A 26,800-nucleotide genomic window follows, 5' to 3' on the forward strand; every position below is an offset into this window, starting at 1 on the left:
CCCGGATGGTCTGTCCCAGGGAGTTAGGGCTTTATTTATGAATTTCCATTGTGCTGCTGCCCTTTTTTTTTTTTGAGGGCTGTCCTGCCCATCAAGGAGGCAGCCTAGTCACTGTCTGCCTGCAGAGGCTTTGCTGAGCTGCTGTGAGCTCCGCCCAGCTGCCGTGTGAACTTCCCTGCAGTCCTGTTTATATGGGTGCAGTTAGAACTGCCTTGGCAATGGTGGCCCACCTCTGTATTGGTGGACTCTCTGTGTAATGGCAGGTTGCCTTGGCAACGGTGGGTTGCCTTGGCAATGGCAGGCAGCCTCAGCAATGGCAGGTTGCCTTGTTAATGGCAGGCTGCCTCAGCCATTGCGGACTACCTCCGTAGTGGTGGAGTATCTTGGTAATGGCAGATGACCTTCCCCCACAGAGCTGGACCATCCCAGGTTCAGCTGTGCTTTCTGTGAAACTCTCAATCCAGAGAGTTTCTGATTGCTGTTCGTTTGTGGGGGTAGGACCAGCCGAGCCTGATCACCTGGCTCCCTGCCTCAGAGCCTTTTTTTTTTTTTTTTTTTTTAGTTGAACAGTCGACTCTCTCCCAGGGGTTCCAGTCGCCTGTTGAAAAGTCACCGGGATCTGTGTGATTTCCCATGTGGTGACTCACTGGGCCGGCTTAAACAGCGGTGCTGAGATTTGTGGCGCTTTTTTTGTCCAGGAATCTCCTGGTCTGGCTGCCTGTTCAGTCCCCTTTTTAATCAGATGAATGGGTGACTTCCCGTGGCTCTGATCGCCAGCTAAAAGGGCACCCAGAGCAGTGTATTTTGTATGGAGAACCACCACGCCGGGGCGCAGGCAAAGCAGCCACACCAACCAAAACAGCCACACGAGCCAAAACAGCCACGCTGGCAATCTGTGGGGCTCCTCTGCCTGGGAATCTCCTGGTCTGTGGGCAATAAAAATGTGGCTTCCACTCACCCTCTGCACTTTCATTGGGAGCTGCAATCCTGAGCTATTCCTAAACGGCCATCTTGGATCTCTCCTAGACTTATTCCTTAATCCATTGAATATGTCTTGAACTATCTACTCAACCTCTCTACTTGGTGTCTAGAAGCATCTTACATTTCACATACCTATAATCAAATTATTATTTCTTTCTCTCAAAATCTGCTTTTATCCTAGTATTCTCCATCTTAGTAAATGGAGCCATTCCATCACCCATCTGGTAAGTTCAGAACCCTAAGTGCCTTCCTTAATGTCTCCGTTTTATTCACTAACATCTTGCATTCCACCACACCCACAGCTAAGCCACCAGGAAGTCCTAGAAACTCAATCCTATAAATATAGCGTGAATCTTAGTCTGTTTTACCATTTCTTCCACCACCAATCTAGTTCAAGTCACCAACATCATGTTTGTGGACCAGTGTAATAATTTTCAACCTTATTTATGTGCCATCACTCTGTTATCCCCCCTCCAGCCTACTCTTTTGCAATTTTCGGTAATAATTGAATAATTAACACATTTTAAATTATGAAATATATCATACACAGATAAATTGTACAAAACTCATTTGTACATTTTAACAAATTATTATTAAACATCTAAGCATCACCTAAATCAAGAAAAAAAGCATTATCAGCACCCCAGAATCTCCACTGTAGCTTCCTTTCCTTCTTCTCCTATAATAACTACTATCCTGACTTTTATATGGTAATCACTTCCTTTTTTTCTTTATATCTTTGTCACCTGAGTGTGCATGTGCAAGCATTTTAGTTTATTATGTGTTTCTTGATGAACTTCAAAACCTTATTTCTTTTTATATTGATTCAAAAGATAAGCTTAATTTAAAAGAATTTTTTTAACACTTTACAAAAAAGAATGGGTGCTATGGACTGAATGTTTGTCTCTCCTCAAAATTTATATGTGGAAATCCTAAGGCTGCAGGGAGATTGCTTAAGCCTACAAGTTCAAGACCAGACTGGGCAGCATGGTGAAACACCTTCCCTACAAAAAATAGAAAAAGTAGCTGGGCACAGAGGTATGTTTCTGTGGTCCCAGCTACTCAAGAGGCTGATGTGAGAGAATAGCTTGAGCCCAGGAGGCAGGGGTTGTAGTAGACTGAGATTGCACCACTGCACTCCAGCCTGGGTGGCAGAGCGAGACACTATCTAACAACAACAACAACAAATCCTAATCCCAATGTGATGATATTTAAAAATGGTGTTGGTGGGGGAGTGGTAATTAGGTCAAAAGAATGGAGCCCTTAGGTTGAAATTAATGTGCTTATAAGAAGAACAATGAGAGCTCTTTCTCCTTTCTTCCCTCTCTATCCTCCACCTTACAATCCCTGCCAGTGTGAGTATATAACAAGAATCCAGGAAGCAGACTGTCACCAGAAACTTAATCTTCCAGTGCCTTGATCTTAGACCTCCCAGCTTCCAGAATGTGAAAAAATAAGTTTGTTATTGCAGACACTCAGCCCGTATTTTTGTTGTAGCAGCCCAAACTGACTTAGACAGTGGGTGGGAAGTTGTACAAATGAGCATTAAACTTGCAGAAGAATCCGTCTTCTTAGATTTTTACTAGTCCATTTTTGGTGTCTTGTTTCTATTCAGGTAAATGCTAAGAACTGCAGGATGTTAAAATGTGACTTTCAGTCTTGATTTTGACTGAGTAAGCAAGACAATAGATTAAAAAAATGTGCCACACAAATCAAATTATTATACCATCCATTCACAACTTGCAAAGGGAGGGACTACGAAAAATTAGCCAGGCCTGGTTACTCACCTCTGTAGTTCCAGCTACTTGGAAGGCTAAGGTTGGAGGATCACTTGAGCCCAGGAGGTCAAGCCTGCAGTTAACTATGATAGCACCACTGCACCTTCGGTGACACACAAAAAAAGAAGGGGCTATAAGCTAGTCCACCAGCCACTTCAGAGATAAAACAATTTAGGATGTAGAGTCAAGAAGAAATTTCTGTGGAGAGTGTTATCAGTGGGCTGTGAATACTGACCCTCATGAGAGTGGGGAATAATGCTTCCCAGACACATCCAGAAATAATGTTGTATCAGCTATCTCCACCTCCCTTACCCCAATCAAGCTGATGTATAAATTAACCCTCACGATCACCAGGCTAGGTGAGGAAGAGGAGGAATTCAGGACAGGAAATAATTGCTATGTGTTCCTTCTTCTACTACCAGCTTCCAACGCAGGCTCAAGCTGCTGAGGGGGCAGTTTTAACTTTCAAACAAGTTCCATTCCTCCATGATTTTATTTTTCTGTTCATGTATATTATAAAACAAGACTATTTTTTAAAAATTATACTCAAAAAGATAATATTTTATTTTTTAGAGACATGGACGATGGAGTGCAGTGGCACAATCATAGCTCACTGTGCAGCCTTGAACTCTTAGGCTCAAGTGATCGTCCTACCTCAGCCTCCAAGTCACTCAGTGGCACACCACCTTTTTTTTTTTTTTTTTTTTAAACGATATAAGGGCTCACTATATTTCCAAGGCTGGTCTCAAACATCTGACCACAAGTAATCTTCCTGCCTCACCTTCCTAACATGCTGGGATTACAGGTGTGAGCCACTGTACCCAACCTGTTTATCTTTGTAATAAATAAGAAAAGGTCCTCAAATGTTATTTCTTTTATACATTTGAACCCCCACCATTGGGGAAGGGGTATTTAATCTTATCGTCCTTTTATTTATGAGATGGTAGGAGCTAGATCTTTTACACAATGGATTTCTCTATTACCACCACCTCCACCACCTGGCTTATACTCTAGGCTCTTTCACTTTGTCTAGCTAAGCGGGTACTCAACAATGTTCCAGTATATGTCACTATACATCATTTCCAGAGGCTTAGACTTCTCCCATCCCATATTTCCCACTGCATCTCCCTAAAGATAACTTTGAGTAGGAATAATTACAGGTATCACAAAGGATTGGTTAGCTATTACTGAATAAAGACAGGAAAGAATTGGTTCCATCCTCACTTTTATGCTGTGCTCTCCATCCCTCAGAGTTCCTGGGTCTGGCTCAGTACTCAGAAAGAAAGTATGCACATGTGCAACCTAATTTCATGTGAGACCAGCATGGCCCTGTCTTCTGGTATACCGGAACTGATCAGAGTGGCCTAAACTATTGCATTATGAAAAATGGGTTCTCTCTATAGCGGCAGAATTTGATCTTTCTTCAAAGTGTTTTGCCGAAATATATGCTAAGTTACAATACATATGATCGCAATTGTAGAGAGTTGCTACAAGAAATTTTTTCCTCTGGCAAGAGATGCTATCCTTTCAAAAATTCAGGGTTCAATAAGGGACATAAAGATAAATTTTTACACTCCCTCCACCTGTAGGTAGTATTCTACATCTACCTCTGTATATAAGACCTCAAGATGACTTGGTCTTCTGATTTGGGTGCTGGGGCTTATAATCAGTCTATGTTAGAGGTCCTGTAACATGGAGTCCAACGCAAGCAGGTGTTGATGTTCAGCTAAAAAGTAGAAGGGGGACTACAGGTCAGTGGTTAGCTGACTTCTTGTCTGATTTGTGGCCAGGCCACACAGGTTATTACATATTTTGAATATAAGCCCTTCCTATGGGTCCTCACATGTAGAGGGTTGCAAATACACACCAGGTCTACTACATTGAAGCCTTCATGGAATCATGTCTTCAGCAACAGTAGTTCTGTCATTTTGTACAACACTGAAAACATCAGAGACATATCATGAAAACTGATCAGCCAGTAAGGTGCAGTGTATATTCATGAAGTACTGTCACTGATTACCCAGACCTCATTATAAATGGTAGATAGTATTAATGTGTTACAAGTATTGGTGCAGTTGCTCTCGGCTTGCTCAAGCCCCTGTGCTACTGGAAACAGAATGCAGCATAGTTGGTTGCATTCTGTCAGCAGAGTACTCAAATCATAGGATAAATTCCCTTGAGAGAGCTCCAAGCCAACCCAAGGATACTTAAGATGAAGGTCTAATGAATACACCTGATAGGTATCTATATAGAGGGTCATCTCGGTTCCTAACTTGAGCTGAATATTTGAACATCAGGTAGAACAGTGCCATTTGGATTTATATCTGGCAGCTAGAGCAGTGCCATTTGGATTTATATATCAAGTGTACTTAGTTCATGAAGGGATCTGTTCCATTATCACAGAGCGTTGTATTGGATTCCCTTTCTTGTTTTTTTTTTTTAGAAAAAAAGCAGGGAAAGAAAATAGATAAAAGGTACTAATGTGGGTAATTATCTTTACAATTCTTGCCAATGTAGTACTCTCAAATCCTTTTTATCATCTTTCTTTTGGCCCCCCGAGAAACTATTGGCCCCCGGAAAAAAAAATTTTGGGAATTTTTTTTTTTTTTTTTTTTTTTTTTTTACAGTCCAGAGGTCTTTTATTTTTTTTTAACACCTATTATGCCATGAATTCATAGGGAATAGGTTCCAGCAGCTCAGGCTCCTTCCCATTGGTTCTCACAAAGTGTGCTTCTCTGGGTGGAGCAGGCTGGCGCTTCAGTTGGACCCAGGTACCATTCTCTTTGGCTTCTTTCTTTTTCTGATCATTTTCCTTCACACGTTTTAGGAAGCTATCTCGGCTCTTAGAGTGCTTGATGTGCTCAATACGCACATTAATTCTCTTGGCAAGAATCTTGCCCTTAACTTGTTTGTTTACAACAATCCCAACAGCATGCTGGGTAACATTGTAGACTCTTCCAGTTTTGCCATGATAACATTTGTGGGGCATTCCTTTTTGAACAGTACCCATTCCCTTGATGTCCACAATATCACCTTTCTTATAGATTCGCATATACGTGGCCAAAGGAACAACTCCATGTTTTCTGAAAGGCCTAGAGAACATGTATCGAGTGCCTCTCCTTTTTCCCTTTGTGTTCGTCATTTTGGCGAATTACTGGAAGATGGCGGTTCCGGCCTAAAGGCGGGAAATTTTAACTTATTGAAAAATCTGTAGACTACAGCCAACACTTTCTAAAGAGCAAGAGCATCATTATGGCTTTTTCCAAGCACAAAAAGAGGTGCTTAACTTTAATTACATCAAGATTTTATAGATTTGGCTGGCTTAATATCTTAAGCCTTGATTAACATTGGAGAGCTTATAATCATCACTATTCAGACTTCAAGAGTTAGAGGAGACCTGAAGAAAACACCTGCCAAGGGGAACAATTATTAGAGGAAGGGGGAGCTCTAGAGTGACAGAGACATGGATTAAGGTAGGAGCCTAGTGGTTATTGATAGATTTTGAGAATAGGTGCTTATTGGTCATATGAATTCAAAGCAAGTATAAATAATCAGAAAGTAAGAGTTTACTAAAAGAACGCCTTTCAGAGGTACACTGCAATAATATAATAAGAGTGACATTAATAGCATCAATTTATCAAGAACATACTACAATGCTTCTCAAAGTGCCCCTCACAAAGATAGCTTATGAGTCCCCCAAAATCTCCTTTAGAGCCTACCATCTTCAGTTTGTCTGACTTGAAAACATGGGTTCTCCCTGCTTATTTCCTATTTTACTTTCCTAAGGACACTTGGCTTCTAGATTGCCAGGGATATTCAGATATTACTGAATCAGCTTCAGATATGCTTTTCCTACTATGATTATTTATGATTAAGTATCATGGGTGATATGGTTTGTTGTGTCCCTACCCAAATCTCACCTTGTAATAATTGTAATAATACCCACATGTCAAGGGTGGGGGCCAAGTGGAGCTAATTGAATCATGGCAGGAACGGTTTTCTCCATACTGTTCTCATGGTAGTGAATAAGCCTCATTAGATCTGTTAGTTTCATAAGTGAGAATTCCCTGCACATGCTCTCTTGCCTGTCACCATGTAAGACGTGACTTTGCTCCTCATTTGCCTTCTGCCATGATTGTGAGGTCTCCCCAGCCATGTGGAACTACGAGTCAATTAAAGCTCTTTTCTTTATAAATTAATCAGTTTCTAGCATGTCTGTTTTAGCAGCATGAAAACAGACTAATACCAGTGGGAAACAGATAAATGTGTGTTAGTGCCCTGTGAACACATGTCTCACTAAAGCTGGACCTGGAAGGATGTTAATACTGAACTGAAGTTTAGGAAACTCCTGTTTCCATGTCATCATAGACCCTCAAAACTCCTGACCTGCAGGAGTCATTTTACACATGTGATTTTTAGAAAAGAAAAATTATCTTAAAGAACACTTGCTTACTAGGCTGTGTTAGAAGAGTTATTATAGGCCATGTGAATATGTAATTACCATGATTTATTTGTCAAGTACTGAACAGAGGTGAATTTCCCACATTTTTATTGAAATTGAGAAGTTAATTAGTATGACCATTAAGCAAAACCCAGAGAGCATTATAGATGAAATATTTCCTTATAATTCTAATACTGATTTCAAAACCTGTTAGGCTTAAAATTTTATTCAATAGTTCCCAAACACTTTTCCCTTCAGTTAATGGATCTCTGCGCTTATCTTTATCACTAAAAATATTCTAGGTATATTTAAAAGGTTTACAGAAGTTCTTGCTGGACATAGAAAATTGTTTGTTTTTGTGAAAATCTGCTGTAATGTCCTTTGAAATTGAAAAGTATAATTTGCTCTCTGATATTACTTGGTCTTTATGTAGCCCTTCTTGTTGCCAAGTACTATATAATCAGTAGTTCCTCTGAGCTATTCTTATGTTACTCATTAAAATATTCTTTTGATATAATATGCGATTTACCTGTGTTATACCTTTCAATATGTTTCAGTGGATGAAGGCAATAAGATGGGCCTTTGTAATATTGTGTGTTGGGGTCCCCAGGACTATCCCCAGATTTAATGAATCACTAGGGGGCTTTCAGGACCCCATATCTAGTCATACAACTGTGATTTATTGCAGCGAAGGGATACAAACCAAATCAGCAAAGGGCAAAGACACATGGGATGAAGTCTAGGGGAAACCATGTACAAGCTTCCAAGATTCCAAGATCAGCTGAAGGCTTGACTAGAACAAAAGATTGACCTCCCCTGAGCAAGAAGGAATTTGGCCAGCCTACAGCTTATTGACTTGAACTGCAGCATTGGCTCTGCCTGGGTCTCCAGCCTGCTGGCTCACCTGCTGGCCCACCTTTGGACTTGCTAGCTCTGTAATCACATGAGCTAATTCCTTAAAATAAATAAATACACACACACACCCTAGTGACTCTGCTTCTCTGGAGGACCCTGAAACATAAACCATATTATTTGTACAAACAGTTTAGACACAGCAAGTTACTCTAACCAGTGAATGGTGGGAACGTGACCACCCAGTGGGTTCATTTTGCCCACTGCCCAGATACAGCTAATTTATCAAGACAGGGGAATTGCAATAAAGAAAGAGTTTAATTCATGTGGAGCCAGCTGAATGGGAGACTGGAGTTTTATTATTACTCAAATCAGCCTCCTAGAAAATTCAGAGGATAGGTTTTTTTCAAGGATTGTGTGGCAGGCAAGGGAATGGGTACCACTGCTTGGTTGGGGATACAGTCATAGGGGTGTGGAAAATGGTCCTTTGCAAACTAAGTTGACTTCTGGATGGAGCCCACAGGACCAGTGGTCACAGTGGAGCCGTCGGTTGTCAGAAATGCAAAACAATGAAAAGTCATCTCAAAAGGCCAATCTCAGGTTCAACAATTGTGATTTTATCTGCAGGAGTAATTGGGGAAGTTGCAAATTTTGTGGAATATGGCGATTATTGCTGTATGTCTACACCTTAGCAGAATTCAGCTCCTCTCATCCTCCTACCCTGGTGGTCTTTCATTAGGTTTACAAAGGTGGTTTCATTTTGGGGAAGGACCATAATTATTTAAACAGTAAACTAAATTTCTCCTTAAGTTATTTTGGCCCAAGCCCAGAAATGACTAAGGGCAGTTTGGAGGTTAAAAGCAACAGAGGGGTTAGTTAGTTGGTTAGATCAGATCTTTTTCACTGTCATAATTTTCTCACTGATAATTTTTCAATGGTGGTTTCAGGCACATTCCTGAAATCTAAATTCCCAGATGCCTGTCAAGGGCCACCCTTGCAAGCAAGTCCTTCCAGGACAAAAGTATAGACCTGCTGCATTAACATCTTTCTCTGTATACTCCTGTCAATGAAGAGTCAAACTCTGGAAAAATATTTTAAGAGATTTATTCTGAGCAAAATCTGAGTGTCCATAGGCTGTGACACAGCCCTCAGAAGGTCCTGAGAACATGTGCCCAAGGCAGTCAGGGAGGGGCTTGGTTTTATACATTTTAGAGAGGCATGAGACATCAATCAAATACATGTAAGAAATAAATTGGTTTGTGGTTTGGTCCAGAAAGGCAGGACAACTCAAAGTGGGAGTGAGCGGTTGCGGGGGTACCTTCCAGGCTATAGGTTAATTTAAACATTTTCTGGTTGACAATTGCTTGGGCTTGTCTGGTTGAGTTTGTCTAAAGACCTGGTATTGATAGAAAGGGAATGTTCAGCCTAAGATAAAGATTGTGGAGATCAAAGTTCTTTTGAAGTCTTATAGTGGCTGCCCTTAGAGATAAGAGATGACAAATGTTTTCAATCAGATCTTAGTTATCTCTTTAGGATTGGGAGGGTCTGGAAGAAAAAGATCTAGCTTGTTAATAAATTTTTGGCTAGGTACGATGGCTCGTACCTGTAATCCCAGCACTTTGGGAGGCCAAGGCAGGAGGATCACAAGGTCAAGAGATCGAAACCATCCTGGCCAACATGGTGAAACCCAGTCTGTACTAAAAATACAAAAATTAGCCAAGTATGTTGGTGCGTGCCTGTACTGTAGCCTCAGCTACTTGGGAGGCTGAGGCAGGAGAGTCGCTTGAACCTGGAGGTGGAGGTTGCAGTGAGCCAAGATCACGCCACTGTACTCCAACTTGGTGACAGAGCGAGACTCCATCTCAAAATAAAATAAAATAACAGTAAATTAAATTAAATTAAAAAATAGAAAGTAAATTATTTACAGATGCAAATTCCTCAGCTCCCCCACCCAGCCTTCTCACAGATAACAGCTTTGCAGAGCCATTTCGAAATATGGCAAAGAAACATGTTTTGGGGTAAAATATTTTTATTTTCTTCTTTGTCTCATAATGTTATGCCAGAGTCAGGTTGGAAAATAAGTCATGATATATAGGGTTAAATAAAACCCATCTGATGAGAATTTATGATTTGTAGGGCATGACTTCCCAGACTCCTTAGATAGGATTTGGGCAAGATTAAAAAAAGTCAGAGTTTAACCCCCACTCCCATCTCATATACTTTATATAAATTATAGAAAGAAAGAAAATGAGAGAGGAGATTTTCTTATCTCTGCTGGATTCTTGTGTATGTATGCCTTGTTCATAAACCAGAGTGAATTGCTCATGTTCAGGGGGATGGAGGAGCATTATTAATACATATAAGACTGTTGCTGGTAAACTGAGTTCTTTTCTCACTTTGTATTAGTCACAAAGGAAGAACCTTCTAACAGAAAAGGCAATCAGGTTTTATTCACTGACTAGGGAACCAAGGAGGGAGACTCTGGCTCTCAATGTCCCTTTTTGCTGAACTGCAGAAGGCATGGGTTTTTTTAAGGACTAGGTTCAGGGTGGGAGAGGCATGTTTGCCTGTGCCAGGCAGGATTGCCGGGCAGGACTCCAGATATACCAGGTGGATTCAAACATGTGTCTTCATACAACGCATATACACAAAAGAGTAGAGATTTTCTTTTGGGGAGAGAATTTTAGCATTATAATTATACATTAATGATTTGAAGGCAACTTGGGGCACCTTTTCCTGTTTGCTCTGGTTTGTGGGGTCTTATCTTCCTCTGGTACCTGGTCAGGGGTCAAGAAGTTCTTGTGCCATGCCAAGCCAACTAGTTTCTTTAAGTAACTATGCCTAGAAATAAAGGGACTAATGAAAAATGTAAGAAAAAGAACTTTTCCAGTTAATTCATCAGGGCCGTCCTGGTAACAAAATCACAAACAAGCTGAAGCTATTCCCTATACTGTTTTCCTTGTTACCACTAGTATTTCCAGTCTATCTTTTGCTTTTTTGTGTTTTGAGGTTTTTTTTTGACACAGGATCTTGTTCTATCGCTCATACCAAAGTGCAGTAGCACCATCACAGCTCACTGTAGCCTCAAACTTTTGGACTCAAGCAATTCTCCCACCTCAGCCTCCCAAGTAGCTGGGATTACAGGTGTGTGCCACCACACCTGGCTAATTGTTTTTATTTTGTTGAAAGAAGGTCTTGCTGTGTTGCCCAAGCTGGTCTTAAACTCATGGCCTCAAGTGATCCTACTGCCTCAGCCTCCCAAAGTATTGTGATTACAGGCATGAGCCACCATGCCCAGCCTCTAGTCCATCTTAACATCAGACAACATCACTAAAGTAGATAAGTGAGTGTCAAAAGATGTTGATCCAACTTTGGAGTCCTTAGATCTGTGCTGCTATGCAGTTTCTGTCCTGTGATATTTCATTACACAGCATAACTTTGAACTTCACAGGAAATTCCATGCATGAATGTGTCCTGAGATGTGAAATCAGAACTAGTACCCAAGTACTTGTCAGAATGAAGATCCATTGACAGCAGTCTCCCCAGGACTTTCTCCTCTCCTGCAAGTCATCAGCAAGGAAGATCCTCCTGGGATGGAAAAATGGAAAATTTCCAGGCATTGCCAGTCTTTGCAGAATCTGTACTCATACCCTGATTAAGAATGAACAATTACCAGCACCCTATAAATGTCTTCATACTCCCTTCCACTCCTTGCCTGCTCCCTTGACTCTTACCACTAGTGATGTGTTTTCTTGTTTTTGAACTTAACATAAATTAAATCAGCTGGATGCAGTGGCCCCTACCTATAGTCCAAGCTACTCCTGGAGGCTGAAGCAGGAGGATCACTTGAGCCCAGGAGTTCAAGACCAACCTGGACCACATAGTGAGACCCTATCTCTAAATGGATGAATGAATGAATAGATGGATGGATGGAATCCATCATACAGCATATACTCTTGCATTTGGCTTCTTTTGCTAAACATTATGTTTGTGATGTTTACCTGTGTTAATGTATGTAACAATAGTTGGTTTATTCCTTTTTTGTTGTTGTTTTGTTTTGAGATGGAGTTTTACTCTTGTTGCCCAGGCTGGAGTGCAATGGTGCGATCTCGGTGTGCTTCAACCTCCACCTCCCGGGTTCAAGCGATTCTCCTTCCTTAGCCTCCCAAGTAGCTAGGATTACAAGCATGTGCCACCACGCCTGGATAATTTTGTATTTCTAGTAGAGATGGGGTTTCTCTATGTTTGTCATGCTGGTTTTGAACTCTCAACCTCAGGTGATCCACCCTCAAAGTGCTAGGATTACAGGTGTGAGCCATCGTGCCTGGTGGTTTTTTCCCATTGCTGTACTGTATTCCATTTTTAAAATCTGTTTTATTTTGTTGGGCTTTGAATTATTTTCATTGTTTTGCATAATGCTGCCATAAATATTCTTCTACATGTGTTTTGGTAAATTATGCATTACTGTTGGATATATACCTAGGAGTAAAACTGCTGGGTCATAGAGTGTGCATCTCATTCACTTTGGTAGATGCTGCAAAACAGTTTCTAAGTGGTTATGCCCATTACATTCCCAGCAGCAGTTAATGAGTGTTCCACTTCCTTCACATCCTCACCATCACTTGGCCAGGCACGGTGACTAATGCCTATTATCCCAGCACTTTGGGAGGCCAAGGGGGCAGATCACCTGAGGTTAGGGGTTCAAGACCAGCTTGGCCAACATGACAAAACTCCGTCTCTACTAAAAAATAATAGTAATAAAAAATTAGCTGGGCATAGTGGTGTGCTACTGTAATCCCAGCTACTGGGAGGCTGAGGCAGGAGAACTGCTTGAACCTGGGGTGTGCGGCAGAGGTTGCAGTGAGCTGAGATCGCGCCACTGCACTCCAGCCACCTGCGAGATGATGAGACTCTGTCTCAAAACAAAACAAAACAAACAAACAAAAAATCCTCACCAACACTTGGAAGTGTAGGACTATTTCATATTAGCCATTTTGGTGGATGTGAAGTGACAGTTCAATATGGTTTTGTGTTCCTTGGTGACTACTGATTTTGAGCACCTTTTAATGTATTAATTGTTCATTTTTGATTTTTTCTTTGGTGAAGGGCTTATTCAAGTCTTTCACCCATTTCCCCCCCTAGAATTATGTACATGTCCTATATATGACATTTTATATATGTACACACAAACGCACACATGTGCACATGTATATTTCTTCCATCCTGTGTGTTGCTTTTTCTCTCTCAGTGTTTTTTGATGGGCACAAGTTCTTAATTTTAATGAAATTCAGCATGTCAAGTTTTTCTTAAGCCTTTTGTGCTCTTTTGAGAAATCTGCTTGCCCCATGATTAGGAAAATCTTCTCTCATCTTAGAATTACTGTTTTACCTTTTACATTTAGTCAGAAGTTTTTTAGAACTAACTTTTTTACATGGTTTGAGGTAGAAATCATAACATGGTTTTTCCATATGAATATCCAATTGACCCAATAAATTTTAAAAATCCATCCTTTCACCCATTCACTACAGTGTTACTGTTGTCGTAAATCGAGTAACTGCATTTGTTGTGGATCTATTTCTGAATTCTGTATTTTGTACTCTCAATCTATTCATCCTTATGCCAGTGCCACAATACCCTAATTATTATAGTTTTATAGCAAGTCTTGATATTGAGTAGTGTAAGTCCTCTAGTTTTGTTCTTCAAGGTTAGCTTGGCTATTCCATATTCTTTGTATTTAATATAAACTTTAGAATCAGTTTGTCAAATTTTCACAAAAATAAACTGAGATTTTGATTGGCATTTCATTTAAACTACACATCTATTTGTAGTAGAATTTACATTTTTATAATGTCAAATTTTGAAATTGGCACACAAGTTTTTTATTTAGGCCTTTTTAATTTTTTAAAAAATGCTTCATTGTTTTATTGGTCTTAGATAATAAAGTGTTTAGGATTTCAGCATCTGTGCTCCTAAGAGATGTTGTACTGAAATTTTCCTCTGTTGTAATATCACTTTTGGGTTTGGCTAGTAAGGCTATGCTGGCTTCATAAAACAAGTTGGAAAGCATTTCTGCTTTTATATTCTGTGAAGAGTTTGTGAAGAGTGTAGTTTGAATGAATTCACTGGTGAAGCCATCTAGCTCTGGTAGTTTCTTTGTGAGAGAATTTTAAATTACACATTCCATTTATATACCATATATATGATTGAAAAGTTGTAACTTATTTTTCTGCCAGTTTATTGAATTGTATTTTCCTTTTTTTTTTTTTTTTTTTTTTGAGATGGAGTCTTGCTCTGTCACCCAGGCTGGAGTGCAATGGCACGATGTCAGCTCACTGCAACCTCCACCTCCCAGGTTCAAGCGATTCTCCTGCCTCAGCCTCCCAAGTAACTGGAATTACAGGCATGCACCACCACACCCAGCTAATTACGCCTGTCTAATTTTTGTATTTTTAGTAGAGACAAGCTTGCATCATGTTGATTAGGCTGGGAACTCCTGACCTTAGTTGATCTACCCTCCTCAGCCTCCCAAATTACTGGGATTATAGGTGTGAGCCACTGCGCCCGGCACCGAGTTGTATTTTCTGTGAATGTATACATTTTGTCTAAATTGTCAAATTTGTTGACCTAAAGTTGTTCGTAATCTCTTCCTACCAGTTTTTTATTATCTACCCTAATCTAAAGTCATGTCTCTTTTCCAGTACTTGCAATTTCTGTCTTCTCTTTTTCTTATCAGTTGTGCTAAACGTCTATAACTTTGGAATGTCTTTTCAAATAACTTTTGACTTTGTTAATGTACTTTATTGTATATTTTATATTTTATTAATCATTCTTCTTTATTTTTTTTTCTTCTGTTATTTGAGTTTAATTTGTTGTGGTTTTAAAAACTGCTTGATGTGGATACCAGTAAGACATGCATTGAACATACTCTCTTTATAGTAGCGATAGGTTGTATCATTTCATTCACCTTTTTTCCCCATTATCCTTTGTGTGACCAAAAGCATGTATTTTCAAATGAAGGCCCCTTAATAAACTAGGGATATAGATTGTTAATATGAAAATCTTATTTTTTAAAGGGGCAGCTTCTATAGTGTAGAGCTGTGGCCATAATTGTAATTAAGCATGTAGCAATTCAAAACATTGCCCAAGGGTCTGATTTCCAAGGATTAAGTATTACACACACAAGTTATTATATGGTAGGAAGTGACTTAGCACCAAGGATAACTGAGCACTGTGGCTGTGGCCTTGGGTAATGCTACTTTTCATCCCCTTTTGATATTAATCTATTAGGAGTACTGTGTTAGTTTCCCAGGGCTGCTATAACAAAGTATCATAAACTAGGTGGCTTAGAAAAGCAGAAATGTGGCCGGGCACAGTGGCTCACACCTGTAATCCCAGTACTTTGAGAGGCCAGGGCAGGGTGATCACTTGAGGATAGGAGTTCGAGATCAGCCTGGCCAACATGGTGAAACCCTGCCTCTACTAAAAGTATAAAACTTAGCTGGGCATGGTGGCATGCAACTGTAATTCCAGCTACTTGGGAGGCTGAGGCAGGAGAATCACTTGAACCCAGGAGGTGGAGGATGCAGGGAGCTGAGATCGTGCCACTGCACTCCATCCTCAGCAACTGAGTGAGACTCCATCTTAAAAAAAAAAAAAAAAAAGAAGAAGAAAGAAGAAAAACAGAAATGTATTATATCACAATTCTGGAGGCTAGAAGTCTGAAGTTAAGGCAGGAGCAGAGCCATACTCTCCCTGAATCCTATAAGGGAATGGTGCTTCCTTCTCTTCTTTTTGGCTTCTGATAGTTGGCTGTCAATATTTGGTATCCCTTGGCTTGAACATGCATCACGAGAATCTTCTGTCTTCATATATTCATCTTTCTTTGCATGTCTGTCACTGTGTTCAAATTTCCTCTTTTTTTTTTTTTTTTTTTTTTTTGAGACTGAGTCTTGCTCGGTCGCCCAGGCTGAGTGCAGTGGTGCGATCTTGGCTCACTGCAGCCTCTGCCTCCTGAATTCAAGTGATTATCTGGCTTTAGCCTCCAGAGTAGCTGGGATTACAGGTGCATACCACCACACCCGGCTATTTTTTTGCATTTTTAGTAGAGATGGGGTTTCACTATGTTGGCCAGGCTGGTCTCAAACTTCCAGCCTTCACTGATCCATCTTCCTCAGCCTCCCAAAATGCTAGGATGACAGGCATGAGCCATGGAGCCTGGCCAAATATCCTCTTTTTATGAGGACATCTGCCATATTGAATTAAGCCCTACCATGATGATCTCATTTTATCTTGATTACATCAGTGAAGACCCTATTTCCAAATTAGGTCACATTCTGAGGTACTAGGGGTTAGGATTCCATCACATCTTTGGGGAAATACAATTCAACTCATAACAAGGACAATTTCAACATCTGTTAAGAAGGCTCCACAGGGCTGGGCATGTTGGCTCATGCCTGTAATCCCAGCACTTTGGGAGGCCAAGATGGGTGGATCATTTGAGGGGTTCGAAACCAGCCTGGGCAACATGATGAAACCCTATCTTTACTAAAAAATACAAAAATTAGCTGGGCGTGGTGGGGGGCATCTGTAATCTCAGCTACCTGGGAGGCTGAGGCAGGAGAATCTCTTGAACCTGGGAGGTGGAGGTTGCAGCAAGCCAAGATTGCATCAGTGCACTCCAGCTTGGGTGATAGAGCAAGACTGTATCTCAAAAAAAAAAAAAAAAAAGAAAGAAAAGTTATGTTTTAGAAAATGGTCAGATGCTAATGCATGTGCTTCTAGAATACACTGAGGCTTCTCTCTGGTACTTCTTATGATTCAGAAATTTTAATACCTACTCTGCCTCTGTAATGCTGTTGGTTTTCTGTGATGTTTCTTTCTAAATCACATTTTAGCAGTCTCACCCGCGAGGCAGCATCAATAGATTTTTAAGATCAGAAAGCAGAAGGGCAAATGAACTACTAAGTATAGCTACATTTCTGGGTCAATTAAATCCAAATTGACATCTCTAGTGCTTCTGTAATGTGGTAATGATAATGGTCTACCTCATAGGGATGTTGTGAGGAATAACAAATTAATGATTGTAAAGCACTCTGAAAATAGAAAAGGCCCAATAAAAGCTTGTAGTTATTAATGGTAATCATTTGTAACTGACCTAGAAATTACTGTTAAGTTACAGTGCACATCTTGTAATCCATTATTTTCTTATAATTTTGGACTTCTAGCTCCAAGCTCTGTGGAGAGATTTTATGCTGCTACGCTGCAGCCCCCAACAGCCTTCTCAAGAGAAATGTGAAAGCAACACTATCCTGTGGCTCTCGCCTCTAAAATTTTCTTTTTCTTCTTTATAGTTGAGTTTGGAGATAATTCTTTTATTTATTTATTTTTGAGACAGGGTCTTGCTCTGTTGCCCAGGCTGGAGTGCTAGGGCTCAATCATAGCTCACTGCAGCCTCGAACTCCTGGGCTCAAGCAGTCTTCCTGCCTTAGCCTTCCAAGTAGCTGGGACCTCAGGCACACACTACCATGCCCAGCTAATTTTTTTATTTTTAGTTTTTTTTTGTAGAGGTAGGGGTCTTGCCATGTTGCCCAGGCTATGAATTCCTGATATTCATTCATCCAACTGTTATTTACTGAGCATGCCAGGCACAGGCCTGGATTCTGGGGACACAAAGATGAAAAAGAAAGGCAGATGTGGTACCTATTCTCTTGAAGTTAATGGTCTAATCAGGGCCAGGCGTGGTGGCTCTTGCCTGTCATACCAGTACTTTGGGAGGCCGAGGCGGGTGGATCATCAGAGGTCGGGAGTTTGTGACCAGCTGGGCCAACATGGTGAAACCCTGTCTCTACTAGAAATACAAAACTTAGCTGGGCATGGTGGCCGGTGCCTGTAATCCCAGCTACTCAGAAGGCTAAGGCAGGAGAATCGCTTGAACCTGGGAGATGGAGGTTGCAGTGAGCCAAGATCACTGCATTCCTGCCTGGGCAACAGAGTGAGACTCCATCTCAAAACAAACAAACAAACAAATAAACAAATCTAATCAGACATAAGATAAAATAATCAGGTGATTGTAAAATGAATGTACTAAATATGCTGAGATAGGAAATGCAGAAGAAATGAGGAAAGGGCAAATAACCCCACCCTGGGAGCAGGAGTTTGTGCCAGGGACTGGGTTGATTGGGAGTCAAAGTGAAACAGCATGCCTCCCTCCCTCCGGAACATTCTGCTCCTGTCCATCACACTTTCCTAAAGAACCGTGCTTAGAGAAAAATTACTCTCCCATCTTACTTCTTCAGGTTATGGTCACCTAAGATGCTTTTTGCTTTCTCTCTTTAAAATCTGAATGGGAGAAGTAGGTCTTTTACCAGACCAAAAAGAACTTGCCTTATCTGCTCAGCTATACAGGGGTTAGGATTAATAAGCTGGTAACCAGCCACTAGGAAGGTGTGCAATAAGCTGTTGGGTTTCTTGTCCTGCCAGACCTTGGCATTCTCTATGAAGAATATAGAAGCCCTCCTGCAGCTTCCACTGGATTTTGTGATGAATAATGACCCGAATTAGGGGAATATCCTAGACAGAGTTTTGGATTATTCATCCTGGTGACCTCAATGCCTCTGTATCCTGGGAACCCCAGTCTCTCCATCTTCTGTGGTCTGGGTGATTAAGGTCCTAATTAATTCTCCAGTCCCACAGAGGCAGGATGTATTCCTTATTCCTCTTGTGCTTCCAAGAGCTGGATTTTCTATTTTGCATCTCAGCCTTTCTTCGTGATGGAAGAGTCTGTCAGTCCACATCTGCTGGTGAATGGGTCCCTCGTCATAAGTTCTTTCCTGACAACTTCCATTCCACAGCTGGGCGCTCAGCTGTGGCTTTTTCTGTCTCTTCCTGACACATAATTCTGGATTCTAGACATGTTTCAGATGTTTAAATCTGGCCCATTTTCTCCTTCCTCTCCTTCCTGTCTTCAGCAAATATTTATCAAGCCCCTCTGATCTCAGCACTGGGCTTGACTGTGGCAACACAAAGGTTTGAACTAACTGTCAGACTTCCCTTCACAGCTTTCTCTAGAATCACTAAATATTGCCCGGATCCTTGGAAGGACTCATGCAGTTTCTCAGCCTCTTAGGGTAAAATGCATTTAAAATAAAGTCAGATAAGGCCAGATTTAAAGCTATCATTTCAAAAAGTGACTGCTTCCTGGGCACTGACCACAGCAGCTGCCTGCTGGCTCCAACCAGCTTGGGTCTCTCTGTTCTGAATTTTGACTAATTCAGCTTCCTTTCAGCTTCGCTCAGCTCTCGTATCTATGCTATGAGCACAGCCTGACTCAGTGAATGGCTATTCTTTCTGTTCAAAGCATTCTGTAATTGTTTCTGGACTCTGTAATAGGCTTTGGTTGTAACCATAAATATTTTTCCAGGATTTAGTTTCCCCAAGTTCCCAATGGGAAGTACTTTATTCTGGAATTTCTTGGAATTGACCTGTTGGGTCAGAGCTTGAAGAGTTTAATCAAATATGTGGATCCCGGTACATAAATACTGTTCTTACTGCCTGGACCCCAAAGCTGCTTTAACTCCTAGACCCATCCTCATGCTCCCACCAGAGCAAAGTTTTAGCAGAGAGGGGAGGACACAGTGATCACTCCCCCAAGAGTTGCATGAAATCATGGAAGGGATGTGCCCTGAGCTATTAAAATACCGCTGTGAAATCTGGCTCTACCAGTTATCAGGTGAACTTCAGATTCTACTCTGTTAATTGAGGGAAATATAATCCATTTCAGTAGTTTGTTGTAAATATTTAAAAATATAGTAAACAGGCTGGGCACAGTGGCTCATGCCTGTAATCTCAGCACTTTGGGAGGCCAGGGGAGGTGGATCACTTGAGGTCAGGAGTTCGAGACCAGTCTGGCCAACATGGTGAAACCCAGTCTCTATTAAAGATACAAAAAATTAGCTGGGCATGGTGATGGGCACCTGTAATCCCAGACACTTGGGAGGCTGAGGTAGGAGAATCTCTTGAACCTAGGAGGTGGAGGTTGGAGTGAGCTGGGATCACGCCCTTGTACTCCAGCCTGGGTGATAGAACAAGACTGTCTCAAGAAGAAGAAGAAAATGTAAATATAAAGCATCTAGCACAAAGTCTGGTATACATAGTAGGTGCTCAAAAATGTAGGTTCCTTCATTGTGTTTAGAGTTGCCGCTTCCAATGTATGGCATCAACATAATCTCTCAAATCTCCATAAGGTTCATATTTTGTTTACTTCAGATTGCATCTTATTATCATCATTAAATACATTTTTGAACTAGATGTGGGGGCAGAAAAAGAAACAGCAGGTTGAAATCAACAAAGATTAAAAACTCAAGGGAAGAGTGCTCATTATATCTATTTTCTTTAATTTCATATGATTCAGAATAATGGCACATCATAATCCCCAGCAAGTAACAGAAGGCTCTGTCTCCTTACATGTGTGATTCAGAAATCAACTTGTAGACCTCTAGATCCAGGTTGGCAATGTCTCTCTCACTGCCTGATTTCCTTCCTTTCTTTCTCTCCCTTCCTTCCTCCCTCCCTCCCTCCTTTCCTTCCTTCCTCCCCTCCTCCCTTCCTACCTTCTGTTCCCTTTTGGACAGAATCTCACTCTGTCGTGCCTAGGCTGGAGCTCAATGGCACAATCTTGGCTCACTGCAACTTCCGCCTCCCAGGTTCAATTGATTCTCCTGCCTCAGCCTCCAGAGTAGCTGGGACTACAGGCATGAACCACCATGCCCAGCTAATTTTTGTATTTTTAGTAGAGATGGGGTTTTACTATGTTGGCCAAGTTGGTCTCCATCTCTTGACCCTGTGATTCACCTGCCTTGATCTCCCAAAGTGTTGGGATTACAGGTGTGAGCCACTGCGTCCAACCTCACTGCCTAGTTTCTAACAGGATTTGAAGAGAATTAAGGTTTTTATTGATTATTTTTATTTTTTTAAAGTGACTGCTAAGGGAAGCTTGTAAGGCCATACTTTAGTACAATTATGAGGCTAGATTCCAGAGCTGCTAACCTGGCAGTCCTGTGACTTCCCCAAGGACAGATTAATTTAAAGTAGGTGAAGAAGAACAACAATTATTGCCTTTTGTAGGACCTAGGAGTACTTGTTAGGAACAAAATGTGCAATCGAATGCTAATAATGATTCTGCAGCCTGAGCATTTCTGAGTAGTTTAAATATACAAATTGCTTTTGGTTGACGTAACTCTGTTTCTTGTGATATTTGCTCCTCTAGGGAAGCGTAAAAGAAAAATGAAAGTCTTTCTTAGGTCTGCTGTTCAGGGAAAAATGGCATTGCTCTCATAGAATAAGAAATAAGGTAGGAAAGGGGGATGGCCCTATCATAATTATTTATATCTATTTTTCCATTTGTATTAGAGATAGCGTTGCTATTAATCAGGGACATTACAATGGCTAGTTTCAAAATATAAATCTTTAGGTGATGTAGCAGAGATATGGTGAGTTCCTTATGAATTGTTACCAAAGGAAGATACAGCCCTAATTCCTCAATTGTTCTAGACAGAGCCAGGATTCTGTGCTGCTTTTAAATACACCTAAAGGTTAAGTAGTATGACATTTCTTAGAAAGGCAGGTGATGAAATATGGTAATAAACCAACAATAATACTCTGAATTTGTGAAATATCTTTCTTTTTTTCTTTTCATTTTTTTGAGACAATCTCACACTGTCACCCGGGCTGGACTACAGTCGTGAGATTTTTGTTCACTGCCGCCTCCATCTCCTGACTTCAAGCAATTCCCCTGCCTCAGTCTCCTGAGTAGCTGGGATTACAGGTGCCCACCACCAAGTCTGGCTAATTTTTTTTTATTTTCAGTAGAGAAAAGGTTTCACTATGTTGGCCAGGCTGGTCTCAAACTCCTGACTTCAGGTGATCTACCTGCCTTGGCCTCTCAAGTGCTGGGGATTACAGGCGTGAGCCATTGCACTCCCCCTCCCTTCAATATCTTTCTTTTAAATAGTTTAAGTGACTTTCATGTATTTTCTTTCCCTTAAGAAAACTGGAAGCTGGGCACGGTGGCTCACGCCTGTAACCCCAGCACTTTGGGAGGCCAAGGCAGGTAGATCACCTGAAGTCAGGAGTTTGAGACCAGCGTGGCCAACATGGCAAAACCCCATCTCTACTAAAAATACAAAAATAAGTCAGGCATGGTAGCAGGCACCAGTAATCCCAGCTATTTGGGAGGCTGAGGCAGGAGAATTGCTTGAACCCAGGAGGCAGAGGTTGCAAGGTTGCAGTGAGCCGAGATGGTACCAGTGCACTCCAGCCTGGGTGACAGAGCAAGATTCCTTCTCAAAAAAAAAAAAAAAAAGAGAGAGAGAGAGAAAGAAAGAAAGAAGAGAAAGAAAGAAAACTGGGCACATGGTGGCTCACTCCTGTAATCCCAGCACTTTGGGAGGCTGAGACAGGAGGATCACTTGAGTCTAGGAGTTTGAGACTAGCTTGGGCAACATAGTGAGACCTTGTCTCTACAAAAAAGTGAAAAAAAAAAAAATATTTAGCCAGTAGTCACAAGCCTGTAGTCCCAACTACTCATGGAGCTGAGGTGGGAGCACCATCTGAGCCTGAGGATCCTAGGTAACTGAGTGAGAACTTGTATTAAAAAAACCGTAAACTAGAAATATTTTCCCTATATGCCTTTATGTGTTAGAATAAAAATTGTGTGGGCTTTATTGATTCTTGAATTACGGATTTATACACTCTAAGGTACCATGTCCTGCTCCTTTTTTTTTTTTTTTTCCCATTTATTTATTTTATTGCATTTTAGGTTTTGGGGTACATGTGAAGAACATGCAAAATTGTTGCATAGGAACACACGTGGCAGTGTGATTTGCTGCCTTCCTCCCCATCACCTACATCTGGCATTTCTCCCCTTGCTATCTCTCGCCAGCTTCCCACCCCCCACCCTCCCTCCCCTATTTCCCCCCAACTGACCCCAGTGTGTAGTGCTCCCCTCCCTGTGTCCATGTGTTCTCATTGTTCAACACCCGCCTATGAGTGAGAACATGCGGTGTTTGATCTTCTGCTCTTCTGTCAGTTTGCTGAGAATGATGGTTTCCAGGTTCATCCATGTCCCTACAAAGGACCCAAACTCATCGTTTCTGATGGCTGCATAATATTCCATGGTGTATATGTGCCACATTTTCCCTATCCAGTCTATCGTCGATGGGCATTTGGGTTGGTTCCAGGTCTTTGCTATTGTAAACAGTGCTGCAATGAACATTCGTGTACACGTGTCCTTATAGTAGAACGATTTGTAATCCTTTGGATATATACCCAGTAATGGGATTGCTGGGTCAAATGGAATTTCTATTTCTAGGTCCTTGAGGAATCGCCACACTGTCTTCCACAATGGTTGCACTAATTTACACTCCCACCAACAGTGCAAAAGTGTTCCTATTTCTCCACATCCTCTCCAGCATCTGTTTTCTCCAGATTTTTTAATGATCGCCATTCTAACCGGCGTGAGATGGTATCTCAGTGTAGTTTTGATTTGCATTTCTCTGATGACCAGTGATGATGAGCATTTTTTCATATGTTTGTTGGCCTCACGTATGTCTTCTTTTGAGAAGTGTCTGTTCATATCCTTTGCCCACTTTTGAATGGGCTTGTTAGTTTTTTTCTTGTAAATCTGCTTTAGTTCTTTGTAAATTACGGATATCAGCCCTTTGTCAGATGGGTAAACTGCAAAAATTTTTTCCCAATCTGTTGGTTGCCGATTCCCTCTAATGATTGTTTCTTTTGCTGTGCAGAAGCTGTGGAGTTTGATTAGGTCCCATTTGTCTATTTTGGCTTTTGTTGTCAATGCGTTTGGCGTTTTGGTCATGAAGTCCTTGCCTACACCTACGTCCTGAATGGTTTTGCCTAGATTTTCTTCTAGGGTTTTTATGGTGTTAGGTCTTATGTTTAAGTCTTTAATCCATCTGGAGTTAATTTTAGTGTAAGGTGTCAGGAAGGGGTCCAGTTTCTGCTTTCTGCACATGGCTAGCCAGCTTTCCCAACACCATTTATTGAACAGGGAATCCTTTCCCCATTGCTTGTTTTTGTCTGGTTTTTCAAAGATCAGATGGTTGTAGATATGTTGTGTTGCCTCCGAGACCTCTGTTCTGTTCCATTGGTCTATATCTCTGTTTTGGTACCAGTACCATGCTGTTTTGATTACTGTAGCCTTGTAGTATAGTTTGAAGTCTGGTAGTGTGATGCCCCCCGCTTTGTTCTTTTTGCTTAGAATTGACTTGGCTATGCGGGCTCTCTTTTGGTTCCATATGAAGTTTAAGGTGGTTTTCTCCAGTTCTGCAAAGAAGGTCATTGGTAGCTTGATGGGGATAGCATTGAATATGTAAATTACTTTGGGCAGTATGGCCATTTTCACGATATTGATTCTTCCTAACCATGAACATGGGATGTTTCTCCATCTGTTTGTGTCCTCTCTTATTTCGTTGAGCAGTGGCTTGTAGTTCTCCTTGAAGAGGTCCTTTACATTCCTTGTTAGTTGTATTCCTAGGTATTTTATTCTCTTTGTGGCAATTGTGAATGGAAGTTTGTTCTTGATTTGGCTCTCTTTAAGTCTGTTACTGGTGTATAGGAATGCTTGTGATTTTTGCACATTGATTTTGTATCCTGAGACTTTGCTGAACTTGCTTATCAGTTTCAGGAGGTTTGGGGCTGAGACGATGGGGTCTTCTAGATATACAATCATGTCGTCTGCAAATAGTGACAATTTGACTTCCTCCTTTCCTATTTGAATGCCCTTTATTTCTTTTTCTTGCCTGATTGCTCTGGCTAGAACTTCTAATACTATATTGAATAGCAGTGGTGAGAGCGGGCATCCTTGTCTGGTGCCACTTTTCAAGGGGAATGCTTCCAGTTTTTGCCCATTCAGTATGATATTGGCTGTTGGTTTGTCATAAATAGCTTTTATTATTTTGAGATACGTTCCATTGATACCTAGCTTACTGAGTGTTTTTAGCATAAAGGGCTGTTGAATTTTGTCAAAGGCCTTCTCTGCATCAATTGAGATAATCATGTGGTTTTTGTCTTTGGTTTTGTTTGTGTGGTGAATTACGTTTATAGACTTGCGTATGTTGAACCAGCCTTGCATCCCCGGGATGAAGCCTACTTGATCATGGTGGATAAGCTTTTTGATGTGCTGTTGCAATCGGCTTGTCAGTATTTTATTGAAGATTTTTGCATCTATGTTCATCATGGATATTGGCCTGAAGTTTTCTTTTCTTGTTGAGTCTCTGCCGGGTTTTGGAATCAGGATGATGTTGGTCTCATAAAATGATTTGGGAAGAATTCCCTCTTTTTGTATTGTTTGGAATAGTTTCAGAAGAAATGGTACCAGCTCCTCTTTGTATGTCTGGTAGAATTCAGCTGTGAACCCATCTGGACCTGGGCTTTTTTTGGGTGGTAAGCTCTTAATTGCTGCCTCAACTTCAGACCTTTTTATGGGTCTGTTCAGGGTTTCGGCTTCTTCCTGGTTTAGGCTTGGCAGGAGGCAAGTGTCCAGGAATTTATCCATTTCTTCCAGGTTTATTAGTTTGTGTGCATAGAGTTGTTTGTAATAATCTCTGATGATGGTTTGAATTTCTGTGGAATCTGTGGTGATATCCCCTTTGTCATTTTTTATTGCATCAATTTGATTATTCTCTCTTTTCTTTTTTATTAATCTGGCTAGTGGTCTGCCTATTTGTTGATCTTTTCAAAAAACTAGCTTCTGGATTTATTGATTTTTTAAAGGGTTTTTTGTATCTCTGTATCCTTCAGTTCTGCTCTGATCTTAGTTATTTCTTGCCTTCTGGTAGGTTTGGAGTTTTTTTGATCTTGCTCCTCTAGCTCTTTCAATTTTGATGATACAGTGTCAATTTTAGGTCTCTCCTTGCTTCTCATATGGGCACTTATTGCTATATATTTTCCTCTAGAGACTGCTTTAAATGTGTCCCAGAGATTCTGGTATGTTGTGCCTTCATTCTCGTTGGTTTTGAAGGACATCTTTATTTCTGCCTTCATTTCATTGTTTATCCAGTCAACATTCAAGAGCCAGTTGTTCAGCTTCCATGAAGCTGCGTGGTTCTGAGTTAGTTTTTGAATTCTGAGTTCTAACTTGATTGCTCTGTGGTCTGAGAGACTGTTTGTTATGATTTCTGTGCTTTTGCATTTGCTGAGGAGTGATTTACTTCCAATTATGTGGTCAATTTTAGAGTAGGTGTGATGTGGTGCTGAGAAGAATGTATATTCTGTGGATTTGGGGTGGAGAGTTCTGTAAATGTCTGTTAGGTTTGCTTGGTCCAGGTCTGAGTTCAAGTCCTGGATATCCTTGTTAATTTTCTGTCTGGTTGATCTGTCTAATGTTGACAATGGGGTGTTAAAGTCTCCCACTATAATTGTGTGGGAGTCTAAGTCTCTTTGTAAGTCATTAAGAACTTGCCTTATGTATCTGGGTGCTCCTGTATTGGGTGCGTATATATTTAGGATCGTTAGCTCTTCTTGTTGCATTGATCCTTTTACCATTATGTAATGTCCCTCTTTGTCTCTTATGATCTTTGTTGCTTTAAAGTCTAATTTATCAGAGATGAGAATTGCAACTCCTGCTTTTTTTTGCTCTCCATTTGCTTGGTAAATCTTCCTCCATCCCTTTATTTTGAGCCTTTGTGTATCCTTGCATGTGAGATGGGTTTCCTGGATACAGCACACCGAT

At 40.9% G+C, this 26,800-nt stretch overlaps 2 long non-coding RNA genes and 1 pseudogene across 3 annotated transcripts in view; 2 read left to right on the plus strand and 1 right to left on the minus strand.

Moving 5' to 3' along the window:
• The window catches only part of LOC116558391, a 56,833-nt gene that overhangs the window by 20,715 nt on the left and 9,318 nt on the right, over window positions 1-26,800 (plus strand). The gene's annotated exons all lie outside the window — the stretch shown is intronic.
• On the minus strand, window positions 5,385-5,937 carry LOC116558389 (annotated as a pseudogene). The gene has a single exon (XR_004271982.1). The product of XR_004271982.1 is annotated as a 60S ribosomal protein L21 pseudogene (transcript).
• Window positions 10,076-20,642, plus strand: LOC116558390. The gene is made up of 3 exons (XR_004271983.1): window positions 10,076-10,105; window positions 11,242-11,244; window positions 20,528-20,642. It is a non-coding gene; the product is annotated as an uncharacterized LOC116558390 (long non-coding RNA).

Source organism: Sapajus apella, unplaced genomic scaffold (assembly GCF_009761245.1).
Source record: "Sapajus apella isolate SASKATOON/1434 unplaced genomic scaffold, GSC_monkey_1.0 scaffold21, whole genome shotgun sequence".
NCBI classification, from domain to species: Eukaryota; Metazoa; Chordata; class Mammalia; order Primates; family Cebidae; genus Sapajus; species Sapajus apella.